The sequence below is a fragment of the Rhinoraja longicauda genome, chromosome 26 (genome assembly GCF_053455715.1).
Source record: "Rhinoraja longicauda isolate Sanriku21f chromosome 26, sRhiLon1.1, whole genome shotgun sequence".
Taxonomy (NCBI): domain Eukaryota; kingdom Metazoa; phylum Chordata; class Chondrichthyes; order Rajiformes; family Arhynchobatidae; genus Rhinoraja; species Rhinoraja longicauda.
This window is the reverse complement of record NC_135978.1, coordinates 27,963,626-27,980,932: the sequence shown is the minus strand read 5'-3', so window position 1 is coordinate 27,980,932 and position 17,307 is coordinate 27,963,626. Positions and strand designations below refer to the sequence as shown.

General features: G+C 50.9%; 1 pseudogene; it reads right to left on the bottom strand.

Moving 5' to 3' along the window:
- Positions 1-16,841: 16,841 nt before the first annotated feature.
- Positions 16,842-16,951, bottom strand: LOC144606576 (U2 spliceosomal RNA; annotated as a pseudogene).
- Between the last annotated feature and the right edge of the window lie 356 nt (positions 16,952-17,307).

The window sequence follows — 17,307 nt, the reverse complement described above, 5'->3', positions numbered from 1 at the left end:
CCCTGCCCTGACTGCTACCATAAACAGAGTTCCATGTGAATGAAACTGCAGGCAGCGTGTTGGCACCACCTCTGGAGCTGCAGCCTCACCGCCCCAGAGACACGGGTTCAATCCTGACCTCGGGTGCTGTCTGTGCGGAGTTTGCACATTCTCTCCAAGACCGCGTGGGTTTCCTCCGGGTGCTCCGGTTTCCCCCCACATCCCAAAGTCGCAGGTTTGTAGGTTAATTGGCCGCTGTAAATTGAAGAAGGGTCCCGACCCGAAACGTCACCTATCCTTGTCCTCCGAGATGCTGCCTCGCCTGGTGAGTTACTCCAGCACTTTAAACTTTTTGTTGTTGTTGTAAACCATCACCTGCAGTTCCTTGTGTCGGTAAACTGTCCCTAGTGTGTAGCGGAGTGGTAGATTCTGGGTGGAATTGTTGGGAATGAGTGCAGGGTGTAAGGAGACCTGATAGAAGTATGTAAAATCATGAGAGGCGTAGATAGGGTAGACAGTCAGAACCTTTTCCCTGGGTTGGAAATGTCAAAGACGAGAAGGTGTTGCTTTAAGGAGAGAGGGGGGAATTTTAAAGGAGATATGACATGCAAGATAATGTTTTAAACAGAGGGCGGTGGGGGCTTGGAATGTGCTGCCAGAGGTGATGGTGGAGGCAGACATGATACTGGCGTTTAAGAGGCTTTTAGTTGGGCGCGTGAACATGCAGGGAATGGAGGGATATGGATCACGTGCAGGCAGATGAGATTGGCATCATGGTCAGCATGGACATTGTTCCTGTGCTGTACTGTTCTATGTTCCATGTTCATGAAATGGATGAGGGAAGGTTTAGTGTAAAAAATGGATGCGTGATTGTCAGCACAGACTTGGTAGGCCGACGGGCCTGTGTCCATGTTGTATCCCTTTGTGACTCTATGACGATAGATCCCATCTTCAGGGTCAGAGCTGCTTTGGCAGACAGTCAAGTCAAGTGGAGACGGCCGCCATGTTACAAGGCATTGACGTTGCAAGTGGATGAACTAACTTTGGCCTCAGTCAAATGCTGCCACTCTGCATCAAAGGGCCAGGTGTGAATAGGGTTGCCAACTTCCTCACTCCCAAATACGGGACAAAGGGTGATGTCACCGCCCCGCGACCCACGTGGCCTCACCCAGCCAGCGGCCACGTGCTCCCGCTCCACCAATGGCGGCAGCCATTGGTGGAGCGGGAGCACGTGGCCGCTGGCTGGGTGAGGTCACGTGGGGCGCAGGGCGGTGATGCCAACCTTTGTCCCTACTTTGGGAGTGAGGAAGTTGGCAACCCTACCTAATACGGGACAAGGACGGTCCTGTACGGGAGAAACCAATTTAGCCCAAAATAGGGGATGTCCCGGCTTGGGACAGTTGGCAACCCTGGGTGTGAACATGACTGCAACAAGTTGAAGTGAATCAGCCACCCCACCTTATGACAATGAGGGATTGCAGTTACTGTGGCACCGACACGTTTTGCCGCAGCCAGTTCCCACTCCCAGCAGTGGTGAGGTAAACTGATTTGTACAAATGTTCGTTGATTGATTGAAAGATGCAGCATGGTGCAACAGGCCCTTCGGCCCACCCAGTTTGCGCAGACAACCATTTTCTACACCAAACCTTCCCTCGCCCATTTCTCTACCAACCATCAATCGCCCGTTCACACTAGTTCCATGCTCTCCCACTTTCACATCCACTCCCTACACACCAGAGGCAATTTACGCAACGGGGTCAGTTAACCTACTTTGGGACATACCCCGAGGAAACCCACGCGGTCACAGGGAGAACGTGCAGACTCCCCACAGATAGCACCCGAGGTCAGGATCCAACTCGGGTTGAGTATCACAACTGACCAGACCACTGGATCCATGCCCTTCTTCTCAACAGTCCTACGGGATCATTCAACTTCCATCGAAGATAGACACAAAAAGCTGGAGTAACTCAGCGGGACAGGCAACATCTCTGGAGAGAAGGAACGGGTGACGTTTCAGATTGAGACCCTTCTTCAGACTGATCCACTATCTTCAGTTTAAACCAGCATCTGCAGTTCCTTCCTACACATTCAACTTCCATCTGCAAGATCAGCCTGACTATGAGAAAGTCCCCACCTCGGACAGTGCAGCAACAGAGTGCCAGCTGAGGTACTCTGGGACTTGAACACACAACCTTCTGACTCAGAAGCACGAGTGCTAGTCTCTGAGCTCAGCTGCACCTGCACTGTAACTGCAGAATGGCAAGTTAAAACTCGTCCACACTCGCCCTCACCAAGGGACCCGTCCAGAAACACCACCTCTCCATGTTCTTCAGGGACGCTGCCTGACATCCAACACTTTGAGTCCATTTTTTTCTCTCCGCCGCTCACTCAGGTCAAAGCTGATCCATGTTCTATCCACCCTCCCCCTGATCCCGTGTCCTCCGATGCCCCCAACGTGCAAAGGTCCATCCACCTCAGCCTCGGATACCCTCGGTCACTGATAGGGTCGCCAACTGCCCCCTATTAGCCGGGACATCCCGTATTTTGGGCAAAATTGGTTTATCCCGTACGGGACCGCCCTTGTTGCATATTAGGCCTGGAGGGTGTTGTAGGCCCGGGCACTGTAGGCCCGGGGGCCGCTGTAGGTCCGGACAGTGTAGGCTAACAGACTGTGTTCGAGCACGTGGCCGCTGGCTGGGTGAGGTCACGTGGGGCGCGGGGCGGTGACGCCACCCTTTGTCCCTACTTTGGGAGTGAGGAAGTTGGCAACCCTAATAATACGGGACAAGGGCAGTCCCGTACAGGAGAAACCAATTTAGCCCAAAATACGGGATGTCCCGGCTTGGGACAGTTGGCAACCCTGGGTGTGAACTGACTGCAACAAGTTGAAGTGAATCAGCCACCCCACCTTATGACAATGAGGGATTGCAGTTACTATGGCACCGACACGTTTTGCCGCAGCCAGTTCCCATTCCCAGCAGTGGTGAGGTAAACTGATTTGTACAAATGCTCGTTGATTGATTGAAAGATGCAGCATGGTGCAACAGGCCCTTCGGCCCACCCAGTTTGCGCAGACATCCATCTTCTACACCAAACCTTCCCTCACCCATTTCTCTACCAACCATCAATCGCCCGTTCACACTAGTTCCATGCTCTCCCACTTTCACATCCACTCCCTACACACCAGAGGCAATTTACACAACAGGGTCAGTTAACCTACAAACCCGCGTGTCTTTGGGACATACCCAGAGGAAACCCACGCGGTCACATGGAGAACCTGCAGACTCCCCACAGATAGCACCCGAGGTCAGGATCCAACTCGGGTTGAGTATCACAACTGACCAGACCACTGGATCCATGCCCTTCTTCTCAACAGTCCTACGGGATCATTCAACCTCCATCGAAGGTAGACACAAAAAGCTGGAGTAACTCAGCGGGACAAGCAACATCTCTGGAGAGAAGGAACGGGTGACGTTTCAGATTGAGACCCTTCTTCAGACTGATCCACTATCTTCGGTTTAAACCAGCATCTGCAGTTCCTTCCTACACATTCAACTTCCATCTGCAAGATCAGCCTGACGATGAGAAAGTCTCCACCTCGGACAGTGCAGCAACAGAGTGCCAGCTGAGGTACTCTGGGACTTGAACACACAACCTTCTGACTCAGAAGCACGAGTGCTAGTCTCTGAGCTCAGCTGCACCTGCACTGTAACTGCAGAATGGCAAGCTAAAACTCGTCCACACTCGCCCTCACCAAGGGACCCGTCCAGAAACACCACCTCTCCATGTTCTTCAGGGACGCTGCCTGACATCCAACACTTTGAGTCCATTTTTTTCTCTCCGCCGCTCACTCAGGTCAAAGCTGATCCATGTTCTATCCACCCTCCCCCTGATCCCGTGTCCTCCGATGCCCCCAACGTGCAAAGGTCCATCCACCTCAGCCTCGGATATCCTCCGTCACTGATAGGGTCGCCAACTGCCCCCTATTAGCCGGGACATCCCGTATTTTGGGCAAAATTGGTTTATCCCGTACGGGACCGCCCTTATAGACAATAGACAATAGGTGCAGGAGTAGGCCATTCAGCCCTTCGAGCCAGCACCGCCATTCAATGTGATCATGGCTGATCATTCTCAATCAGTACCCCGTTCCTGCCTTCTCCCCATACCCCCTCACTCCGCTATCCTTAAGAGCTCTATCCAGCTCTCTCTTGAAAGCATCCAATGAACTGGCCTCCACTGCCTTCTGAGGCAGAGAATTCCACACCTTCACCACTCTCTGACTGAAAAAGTTCTTCCTCATCTCCGTTCTAAATGGCCTACCCCTTATTCTTAAACTGTGGCCCCTTGTTCTGGACTCCCCCAACATTGGGAACGTGTTTCCTGCCTCTAATGTGTCCAATCCCCTAATTATCTTATATGTTTCAATAAGATCCCCCCTCATCCTTCTAAATTCCAGTGTATATAACCCTAATTGCTCCAGCCTTTCAACATACGACAGTCCCGCCATTCCGGGAATTAACCTAGTGAACCTACGCTGCACGCCCTCAACAGCAAGAATATCCTTCCTCAAATTTGGAGACCAAAACTGCACACAGTACTCCAGGTGCGGTCTCACCAGGGCCCGGTACAACTGTAGAAGGACCTCTTTGCTCCTATACTCAACTCCTCTTGTTACGAAGGCCAACATTCCATTTGCTTTCTTCACTGCCTGCTGTACCTGCATGCTTCCTTTCAGTGACTGATGCACTAGGACACCCAGATCTCGTTGAACATCCCCTCTTCCTAACTTGACACCATTCAGATAATAATCTGCCTTTCTATTCTTACTTCCAAAGTGAATAACCTCACACTTATCTACATTAAACTGCATCTGCCATGTATCCGCCCACTCACACAACCTGTCCAAGTCACCCTGCAGCCTTATTGCATCTTCCTCACAATTCACACTACCCCCCAGCTTAGTATCATCTGCAAATTTGCTAATGGTACTTTTAATCCCTTCATCTAAGTCATTAATGTATATCGTAAATAGCTGGGGTCCCAGCACCGAACCTTGCGGTACCCCACTGGTCACTGCCTGCCATTCCGAAAGAGACCCATTTATCCCCACTCTTTGCTTTCTGTCTGTCAACCAATTTTCTATCCATGTCAGTACCCTACCCCCAATACCATGTGCTCTAATTTTGCCTTAGTGGGCAAAATTAGAGCACATGGTATTGGGGGTAGGGTACTGACATCTCCTATGTGGGACCTTGTCGAAGGCTGGAGGGTGTGGTAGGCCCGGGCACTGTGGGCCCGGACACTGTAGGCCCGGGGGCTGCTGTAGGCCCGGACAGTGTAGGCTAACGGAGTGTGTTGAAGCACGTGGCCGCTGGCTGGGTGAGGTCACGTAGGGCGCGGGGGCGGTGACGTCACCCTTTGTCCCTTCTTTGGGAGTGAGGAAGTTGGCAACCCTACCAATATGGGACAAGGGCAGGACATCCCTTATATTGGGCTAAATTGGTTTGTCCCATACGAGACGGCCCTTGTCCCATATTAGGCCCCGGGGGGGCTGTAGACCCGGACGGGGTAGGCCCGGACGGTGCAGGCCTGGACGGTGCAGGCCCAGACGGTGTAGGCCCGGATGGTGTAGGCCCGGAGGCTCAGGCGCCGCCTAACGGAGGTTGCATAGCGGCCGCCATAGGTGGAGCGGGAGCACGTGGCTGCGGGGCGGTGACGTCACCTTGTCCATTATTTGGGAGTGAGATAGTTGCCAACCCTAGTCACCGAGCACCTGAAGCCCTCCGAGCTTTTACACATGATTCACGGCAGTCTCAGGCACATCAAAGCCGAGAACAAAAATGTCTTAAATTTGCTGCTTTCACGCCAAGGAACCTTACAAAAAGATCCCAGGTGGAGGAAAAACCCTCCGGGCTCCCATTTCCTGAAAACGTCAGGGAAGCAGTCTGGCGCAGCAGTAAACACCATCATGTGCTTTGAAAACAGCTCGGAGACGAACATGGGCAGTGATGGGACTCTGGGTGCGGGCTGGAGTGGTGACTGGGGGGGGGGGGGTAGAGTTGCTGCCTCACAGCGCCAGAGACCCTGGTTCGATCCTGGCTATGGGCGCTGTCTGTACGGAGTTTGTACGTTCTCCCTGTGACCATGTGGGTTTTCTCCGGGTGCTCCGGTTTCCTCCCACACTCCTAAAATGTACAAATTTGTAGATTAATTGGCTTGGGTAAAATTCTTGCCAGTTTTTCGGATAGCATTCATGGTGATCACTGGTCGGCACGGACGCAGTGGGCGGAAGGGCCTGTTTCCACGTTGCATCTGTAAAGTCTAAAGCACAGGAACAGCCCCGTCGGCCCACAATGTTTGTACCAAACATGATGCCAAGTTAAACTAATCCCCTCTGCCTGTTTGCAACCCATACCTCTCCATTCCCTGCATGTCCATCTGCCTATCTAAAAGCCTCTTAAATGCCACAGTTGTGTCTGCCTCCACCACCACCCCTGGCAGAGTATTACACATAAACATAGAAAATAGGTGCAGGAGAAGGCCATTCGACCCTTCGAGTCAGCACCGCCATTCAATATGATCATGGCTGATTACCCAAAATCAGTAACCCGTTCCTGCTTTTTCCCTCGTACCCCTTGATTCCATTAACCCTGAGAGCTATATCTAATTCCCTCTTGAAAACATCCAGTCAATTGGCCTCCACTGCTTTCTGTGGCAGAGAATTCCACAGATTCACAACTCTCTGGGTGAAAACATTTTTCCTTATCTCAGTCCTAAATGGCCTACGACCCCTTATTCCCTATTCCAGGAACCCTTCACTAAATTGCCCTGCACATCACCTTTGCACTTTGCTCCTCACAAGTCAAAGTTATGCCCCCTCGTCTTACCTTAGATAAGGTGCCTCTTACACTTGGCACCATAGACTTGGGGGCATTGATTTTGTCTTTTTGCACTATTACTGTGTTTTTTTTAAATGTATACATGTATTATATATACCGATCAGTCACAACATGATGACCACTGACAGGTGAAGTGAATAACATTGATTATCTTGATCCAATGCCACCTGTCAAGGGGTGGGATATATTAGGCAGCAAGTGAACAGTCAATTCTTGAAGTTGATGTGTTGGATGCAGGAGAAACGGGCAGGAGTAAAGACCTGAGCGACTTTGACAAGGGCCAAAATGTTATGGCCAGATGACTGGGTCAGAGCATCGCTGAAACAGCAAGGCTTGTGGGGTGCTCCCGGTCAGCAGTGGTGAGTACCGACCGGCAGTGGTCCGAGGAGGGACAAACCACAAACCGGCGACAGGCAGGGTGTTGGGCGCCCAAGGCTCATCGATGCACGAGGGCAACGATGGCTATCCCGTCTGGTCCGAACCGACAGAAGGTCGACTGTGGCACAAGTCACAGAAAATTTTAATGGTGGTCACGGGAGTAATGTGTCACAATACACAGTGCATCGCACCCTGCTGCGTATGGGGGTGCACACGGAGGACCAACAGCATATTAGGCAGGTGGTCATAATGTTTGGGCTCATCAGGTCATAATGTTTTGGCTGAACGGTGTATGTATGTATAGGTCGTGAGCTTATGTACATGCGTGCATGCGTGCGTGTTTTTGTGTGCGTGTGTAACACTGAACTTTTTTTCTCATTCATATCATATCATATCATATATATACAGCCGGAAACAGGCCTTTTCGGCCCACCAAGTCCGTGCCGCCCAACGATCCCCGTACATTAACACCATCCTACACCCACTAGGGACAATTTTTACATTTACCCAGCCAATTAACCTACATACCTGTACGTCTTTGGAGTGTGGGAGGAAACCGAAGATCTCGGAGAAAACCCACGCAGGTCACGGGGAGAACGTACAAACTCCTTACAGTGCAGCACCCGTAGTCAGGATCGAACCTGAGTCTCCGGCGCTGCATTCGCTGTAAAGCAGCAACTCTACCGCTGCGCTACCGTGCCGCCCTTCATGATATAGTTTACAGTGTACGATGTTTACATATTCTGTTGTGCTGCTGCAAGTAAGAATTTCATTGTACTACATGGGACACTTGACAATAACACACTCTTGACTCATGCACTTCTCTCAGGCCGCGGCGCTACAAACAGCAGCCTGCCACTTTAAGAGAGAGTATGGAGAGATCTGTCGGAGCGGAAAGGATAACACAGCCCGTGGCCCTTTCCCATGGGAAAGTTGGATTAAGCAAATTCTGAGCTCAAGGGAGCTTAAATAAAACAGGCCCAGACATCCTGCCCCCCTCCCACCAGCCACGACCCATCCCAGAGTTATTTCTCATCGAAAGACGACACAAAGCGCTGGATTGACTCAGCGGGACTGGAGAACACGGATAGGGGACGTTGCGGATCGGAAGTGTCGAAACTCTTCTTCAGTCTGATTGCTGGCGGGGAGTGGAGGGGGGAGGGGTGGATCGGGGGAGAAAGCTGGAAGAGAGGAGAGGGGATGGGACAAAGCTTGGTGAGTGATAGGTGGATACAGGTGAGCGGGGTGGGGGTGGGGTTTGGTCAGCAGATGGGTGGACAAAGGGCAGAGGAGGAGAGAAGAGGTGGGAAATGTGATGCCACTGGAAGGGGCAGTGTGGTGTGGAGAGAGGAGGGGAAAGAGGAAAAAGGAACACAATTCCAGGTGGGACACGGGGAACGGGGAAAAGAGGGGGGTGGGGCGTGATGTTGGTTAGTTACCGGCTGATTGTAGTAGGGGGTATTGGAGGATGGGAGGGTTGCTTTTCTTCAATCTGTACAGTTCAACATTTACTATTGTTGTTTCCTCATTCAAAGTCTCAGATTGCTAACTATCATTGCTTTTTTGACATAACCCTTGACACCCTTCCTAATCAAAAATCTGTCGATCCCCACTTTTTTATTTATTTTAAAGGGGCTTTTTGAAGGCGGGGAATAAAAGGAGGTACCTTCAGAAAGGAGATGAGGAGGAATTTCTTTAGTCAGAAGATGGTGAATCTGTGGAACTCATTGCCACAGACCGAGTCATTGAGTATTTTTACAGCGGGGATTGAGGGGTTCTTGATTAGTGCGGGTGTCAGGGGTTACGGGGAGAAGGCAGGAGAATGGGGTTGAGAAGGAGAGAGAGAGATCAGCCATGATTGAATGGCGGAGTAGACTAGATGGGCCGAAAATGGCCTAATTCTGCTATTATGACATGTGAACTTGATTTTTTTTGTGTACGGAGCTAAAACACACAGGGTTAGAGGGGCGTGTGGAGTCGATACCCAAAACACCCGACTCCGAGATTTCTTGTGGATCCGACTCCGACTCCAGCAGCATCAAAATTGCTCCTACTCCGTCTCGGACTCCACAGCCCTGGAGCACTGTGCTTTCATCATCTTTCCAGAGGACAATAGACAATAGGTGCAGGAGGAGGCCATTCGGCCCTTCGAGCCAGCACCGACATTCAATGTGATCATGGCTGATCATTCTCAATCAGTACCCCGTTCTTGCCTTCTCCCCATACCCCCTGACTCCGCTATCCTTAAGAGCTCTATCTAGCTCTCTTGAATGCATTCAGAGAATTGGCCTCCACTGCCTTCTGAGGCAGAGAATTCCACAGATTCACAACTCTCTGACTGAAAAAGTTTTTCCTCATCTCCGTTCTAAATGGCCTACCCTTATTCTTAAACTGTGGCCCCTGGTTCTGGACTCCCCTGACATTGGGAACACGTTTCCTGCCTCGAACGTGTCCAACCCCTTAATAATCTTATACGTTTCGATAAGATCCCCTCTCATCCTTCTAAATTCCAGTATATAAAAGCCTAGTCGCTCCAGTCTTTCAACATATGACAGTCGCAGGACTGCGATGTTGCAAGGCAAAGGGCTTGGGCACTGGGCAGGGGATGAGGGACACAGAGGACATGGTGCGTGCATCATGGACCCGACAGGGCGTGGATTGGGCATCAGGTGAGCAGGGTGCAGAGCACAGCCCAAAGTGTGTGGATCAAGGGACTGTCGAGAGCAGGGAATGGATCAGAATTGGAAAATACAGAATTGGAAGGCCCTTCGGCCCACCGAATAAATGCCGACCATCAATCACCCCTTCACATCAGTCTGAAGGGTCCCGACCCGAAACATCACATATCCATGTTCTCCAGAGACGTTGCCTGACCTTTTGAGTTACGCCAGCACTTAGAAACATAGAAACATAGACAATAGGTGCAGGAGGAGGCCATTTGGCCCTTCAAGCCAGCACTGCCATTCATTGTGTGTTCATGGCTGATCATCCACAATCAGTAACCCCTGCCTGCCTTCTCCCCAAATCCTCTGATTCCGCTAGCCCCTAGAGCTCTATCAAACCCTCTTTTAAATTCATCCGGTGAATTGGCCTCTACTGCCTTCTGTGGCTTAGTGTAACAGAAGGCTTTGTGTCTTTTTCTGTAAATCGGCAACTTCAGTTCCTTGTTCCCGAGTGTGTAGGGAGTGGATGAGAAAGTGGGATGAGAGAGAACTCTTCACAATAGTTCTGGGCGGTGACAAGCAGTTTACTGGTGAGAAAATGCCACTCGATAATACATTGAACAATATTTTCCATTACTTTTCTAGATGATTGGAAGTGGATTAATTGGGCTAAAGATCAGATTGGATGTCTGAACAGGATATAAAATAAATTGAATTGAATTGAAACATACAGCATGGAAACAGGCCCTTCGGCCCACCGAGTCCACGCTGACCATCGATCACCCATACACACCGGTTTTATGTTTCACTTTCCACCTTCTCATCCACTCCCTGCACACTAAGGACAATTTACAGAGGGCCAATTAACCTACAAACCCGCACGTCTTTGGGATGTGGGAGGAAACCGGAGCACCCGAAGGAAAACCCACGGGAGAACCTGCAAACACCACACAGACAGCACCCAAGGTCAGAATGGACCCCAGGTTCTCTGGAGCTGTGAGGCAGCAGTCCTACCAGCTGCGCCACCATGCCACTCTGTAGCGGGGTACAGAGCATGGATCAGGAACTATGGTGAACACGTTTAGACCGAAGATACACACAAAAAGCTGAAGTTACTCAGCGGGTCAGACAGCATCTCTGGAGAAAAGGAATAGGTGACGTTTCAGACCCAGGATCTGAAGAAGGGTCTCGACCTGAAACGTCACCGATTCCTTTTCTCCAGAGACGCTGCCTGACCCGTTGAGTTACTCCAGCTTTTTGTGTCGAACTATGGTGAACATGTTGCAGAACACAGATGAGGGAGAGCAGGGTACAACACAGCACAAGGCACGTAATATGGGTCACGGATCTTAGAGCACCAGAATGTGGGGCACTGAGCGCCGATCATGGATTAGAAACATAGAAAATAGGTGCAGGAGGAGGCCATTCGGCCCTTCGAGCCAGCACCGCCATTCAATAAGATCATGGGTGATCATCCAGAATCAGTACCCCGTTCCTGCTTTCTCCCCATATCCCTCGATTCCCTTAGCCCTCAAGAGCTAAATCCAACTCTCTCGATTGTAGGATCTAGGGCTCGGGATGGGATCGTGGATCAGAGAGTCCAGGATATGTGGAATGGATTCAGAGCCTGGAGCACAGATCAGGGACATGGGACATGTGGAGCAGGAGACGGAGCAGGGAGAATGGAATCACAGTATTCTCTGCCTGTGGGGGGAAAAGGTCACAGGGCAAAGGGCGTAGGTCAACCTATAACAGTACAGAATAGAAACAGGCCCTTCAGCCCAAAATGTCCGTGACGAACATGATGCCAATTTAAACTAATCTCTGCCTGTACAGAGATCAATATCCCTCTATTCCCTGCTCTTCCATGCGCCAATCTAAAAGCCTCTTGAATACCTCTGTTGTATCCGCCTCCACCACCTCCTTAAACAATGCGTTCCAGGTAGGGTCGCCAACCGTCCTGTATTAGCCAGGACATCCCGTATTTTGGGATAAATTAGTTTGCCCCGTGCGGGACCGCCCTTGTCCCATATTATTAGGGTTGCCAACTTCCTCACTCCCAAATAAGGGACAAAGGCTGACGTCGCCGGCCCCCGCGCCCCATGTGACCCCACCCAGCCAGTGGCCACGTGCTCCCGCCCCACTAATGGCGGCCGCTGGCTGGGTGAGGTCACGTGGGGCGGTGACGTCACCCTTTGCCCCTTATTTGGGAGTGAGGAAGTTGGCAACCCTAGTTCCAGGCCTCCACTACTCAGTGTGAAAAAGAACACGTCCCACGCATCTCCATTAAACTTTACCCCCTCCCCCAACCTTACAGCTATGCCCTCCAGTGGTGGATTTTTTCACTTTTATACTATGCCATGTCGTATTTGACATTTCCACCCTGTGGGAAAAGAGGTTCTGACTGTCTACCCTGCCTATGCCTCTCATAACTCTATTTACTTCTACAAAAGTCTCCACTCAACTTCTGCCATTCCAGAAGGGTAGTCCATCGGGCAGTGGTCAGCACGGAACGTCCTGCAGGCACTGCAGGGGAATGACTCCATGGATCCTGTGGCGTGGTTCCCAGAGCAGACTGCCCAGCTTGTCTGGCAAAATGCCTCATCGCCAGAACTCACCAACAAGCACCAAGACCTGGCTTGGCTGGCGGTGCGGGGAGCCCTCTCAGTCAGATCCTTCCTGCACCGCCGGAACCTCACTACCAGCGCACGCTGCCTTCGGGACGGCTGCTACGGAGAGGAGACGGTTGCCCACCTCTTCACAGAGTGTGGATTTGCCAAGAGAGTCTGGAGAGGTCTGCAGGGGACCCCGTCACGATTTATTCCAAGCAGCTCCGTCACAGAGGACTCTGTGATCTACGGACTGTTCCCAGGGACGCATTCAGAGACTGACATCGAGTGCTGCTGGAAGGTCATCAACTCGGTGAAAGACGCCCTTTGGTCTGCCCGAGCTTTGTTGACCTCCCAGCGGAGCGAGCTGTCCATCGGGGAATGTTGCCGACTGGCCCGCTGCAGACTGCAGGAGTACGTGCTGAGGGACGCACTGAAGCTCGGTGCAGCCAACGCCAAGGCCCTGTGGGGGAGGACCACAGTCTAGGGTCCTTCCGCTGCTGGACATGGGGGGGCAGAGTGTGGTGGAGACGCCCCTCCAAATAAGGGAAGGGATTCTGTGTAAATCTGGCAATGAATATCTGTATTGAATGTGTAACCTCCGGGAATGTCAGATGGAGTTTTTGAAAAGAAAATGTTTTGTAAATATTTATTACTGGAATAAAGTATCTTTTGATATATAAAAAAATAAGAAGGGTGCTGGGAGTGGAGCGATATGGATCACATGCAGGCAGAGGGGATGAGTTCATCTTGGCATCATGTTCAGCACGGACAAAACGGGCCAAAGGGCCTGCTCTTGTGCTGTCCTTTTCCATGTTCTATATTTTATATTCTCCTCGTCCTCGAGGAGAAACAGCCTCTCAGCATCCAGGCTCGGAAGGGTCTCGACCCCGAAACGTCACCCATTCATTCTGCCCAGAGATGCTGCCTGTCCCGCTGAGTTACTCCAGCATTTAACAGGTATAACAGAGCTTTATTTGTCGTTCGGTACCGAAGTACCGAACGAAACTACATAGCAGTCATAGAAATAGAAAAAAAAAAGAATACAAGACACACGACCCCAACACAAACGTCCATCACAGTGACTCCAAACACCCCCTCACTGTGATGGAGGCAACAAAACTTCCACTCTCTTCCCCACGCCCACGGACAGACAGCTCGTCCCCGACCGACCCGCACAGTCCCCGCACCGGGCGCTGAAACGTCTCGCAGCCGAACCGGGCGATGAAAGGCCCCGCGACCAAGCCTTGCGCAGCCAAGTCCCGTGGTCGAGCCGCACCGGGCGATGTCAAGTCCGCAGCCGAGCTGCACCAGCGATGAAAAGCCCCACAGCCGAGCCGCACCGGGCGATGTTAAGTCCCGCAGCCGAGCCGCACCAGCGATGAAAAGCCCCGCAGCCGAGCCGCACCGGGCGATGTTAAGTCCCGCAGCCGAGTCGCACCAGCGGTGAAAAGTCCCGCAGCCGAGCTGCACCGGGCGATGTTAAGTCCAGTGGCCAAGCCGCACCGGGATGTAAAGTCCAGCGGCCAAGCCGCACCGGGATGTAAAGTCCAGCGGCCAAGCCGCACCGGGTGATGTAAAGTCCAGCGGCCGAGCCGCAGCGGGCGATGTTAGGCCCCGCAGCCGAGCCGCACCCCGCGCCGTGAGGAAGAGAAAAGTTCCCCCCCCCCCACACCCACCCACCCACACATACACAACCAAAAAAAATATATAAAAACCATCCCAACACCGACACACAACAAAAAAAAGAGAAAAAAAAGACAGACAGACTGCTAGTCAGCCGCTGCCGTTAGGCGCCGCCACGTAATTTTGTGTCTACCTTCGATGTAAACCAGCATCTGCATCCTACACTACTCTGAATTTTACATGTTTCATTTAAAAAAAAATCTCTCATTCTTCAAAACCCCAGAGCATTCAGCCCAACCCTTTCCCAACCTTCAGTTTCATGAGAAAACGCAGGAATCAATTAGACTAATAACTTACAGATGTTTGTGGGAGCTGGTGTGCACACATTCAATGTGGTGTTTACTACATTACAATGGTGTTTGTATTGGTTTAATACGGTCACGTATACCGAGGTACAGCGAAAAGCTTTTGTTTGCATGCTGTCCTATTATAGACAATAGACAATAGGTGCAGGAGGAGGCCATTCGGCCCTTCGAGCCAGCACCGCCATCCAATGTGATCATGGCTGATCATTCTCAATCAGTACCCCGTTCCTGCCTTCTCCCCATACCCCCTGACTCCGCTATCCTTAAGAGCTCTATCTAGCTCTCCCTTGAATGCATTCAGAGAATTGGCCTCCACTGCAAGCCACACACATGTATAACAGGTACATCAAGCCACACACATGTATAACAGGTAGAACAAAGAGCAAAATACCAGAGTGCGGAATATAATGTTACAGCATTGTGGCATAACAGTCAGAGAAAAGTCCCAGTGTCCACAACAAAGTAGCTTGGAAGATTGGGGCTAGCCCCTAATTTATGGGAGGGCAGCACAGTGGCTCAGCAATAGAGCTGCTGCCTTACAGCGCCAGAGACCCGGGTTCGATCCTGACTAGGGGTGCTGTCTGTAAGGGAGTTTGTACATTCTCCCCATGGCCTGCGTGGGTTTCCTCCCACACTCCAGAGACGTGCAGGTTTGTAGACTAATTACCTTCTGCAAATTGTCCCGAGTGCGTAGGATAGAACTACTGCACGGAGTGATGGTTGGGCCGAAAGGGCATGTTTCGCGCTGTAGCCCTGTACCTCTAAACTAAACTCGGCAGAATTAAACCATCAGACTTCTCTCATGCACCCTGGTCAGGTTTTAATAACACTGACGCAAATCCTTTCATTATCCGAGTTTTGTTTTGGAATTCATTGTTTATTATGAGGGAGCAAAGGATAACTTCTCACAAAATGGAATGCATTCCACTGCGCTGAGATCCATTGTTTGGCTTAGCTGTCTTAATTCTTTAAAATCCTGGAATTGTTTGATAGTTCGTGCAAAGAATAACAGAACAAGGCAGACGACTTGAGTCTATTAGCTGAAAGGAATCTCGGGGCATAGAACAAGACTGCTACCGACTGTTTGGGCAGCTTACAACCCAGCGGTATGAACGTTGATTTCTCTCATTTCAAATAACTCCTGCATTACCTTCCCTCTCCTCTCTTCCTCAGGTCGAGACCCTCCTTCAGACTGATGTCAGGGGAGGGGGCGGGACAAAGATAGAATGTAGTCGGAGACAGGAAGACTAGTGGGAGAACTGGGAAGGGGGAGGGGATAGACAGGGAAAGCAAGGGCTATCTGAAGTTAGAGAAGTCAATGTTCATACCGCTGGGCTGTAAACTGCCCAAGTGAAATATGAGGTGCTGTTCCTCCAATTTGCACTGGGCCTCACTCTGACAATGGAGGAGGCCCATGACAGAAAGATCAGATTGGGAATGGGAGGGGGAGTTGAAGTGCTGAGCCACCGGGAGATCAAGTAGGTTAAGACGGACTGAGCGGAGGTGTTCAGTGAAACGATCGCCGAGCCTGCGATTGGCCTCGCCGATGTAGAGAAGTTGACACCTTCAACAGTTGTCATCTGTTTCCCGATTTGTTCAGCCCTTTTCTCATCTCCAGTTTCCATGTTGTGCCTCTAGTCTGAACAAAAAAACTTCAAGTGTGAGCCACTCAATTCTAAAAACCCTGTGGATTCTGGCATCCTGCATTGCAAGCTGTACACAGGCTGTGGTGACAATGTAAAACCATTTCATTGGGTTTCGAACAGACCAAAGAGATGAAATGCTCTGGATAGTGTTTCGGAGCTCCGTGCAAAAAGGCCATTAATGCCTGTCAGAAGATTAAACCACAAGAGAGTTCATCCATTGTTGTCAATAATTGAACGTCAAAGAATAAAGGAAAACAGCTTTACAGAGCACAGAGCTGTGTCACCTTACAAACTCTGTCTTTGTGGACTGCACAGTCAGAACTCAGGAACCATTGCCCAATGGAGGTAGAAATTGAAGCTTGCATTGAAATTGGTTCGGATTTTATACAAGGACTAAGAGGCAAAAGCAGACTTAGTTTAGTTTAGCGATATAGAGCCGAAACAGGCCCTTCGGCCCACCATGTCCGCGCCGACCAGCAATCCCCGCACACTAGCACTACCTTACGCACACTAGGGACAACTTATAATTTTACCAAAGCCAATTAACCTACAAACCTGTACATCTTTGGAGTGCGGGAGGAAACCAGAGCACCCGGAGAAAACCCACGCAGGTCAAGGGGGGAATGTACGAACTCTGTAAATAGAGCACCCTTGGTCAGGATCGAACCCAGGTCTCTGGTGCTGTGAGGCAGCAACTCTACCACTGTGCCACCGCGCCTCCCCTAGATATTAAACTGATAAGAACAGATACTACACTTGATTTTAGCCAAAAGGCTGAGAGGCAATGATTTTAAATGTTGAAACAAGGAACACAAACGAAGAACTGCAGATGCTGGATGATACACAAAAAGACACAAAATGCTGGAGTAACTCAGCCAGTCTGGAGAACATGGATAGATGGTGTTTCAGGTCAAAACCCTTCCCCAGTTCCCCAGTTCCTTTCTTTAGACTTTAGAGATACAGCATGGAAACAGGCCCTTCAGCCCACCGAGTCCGCGCCGATCAGCGATCACCCCGTACACTAGCACTATCCTACACACTTTCTCTGAAGAATTCTTGTTCCAGACCACTGTCCAGAAACTGCAGCTCGTCATAGAGCTGGGAACCCACGGACCTCGGTCTGAACCATGGGAGAGGCAAGT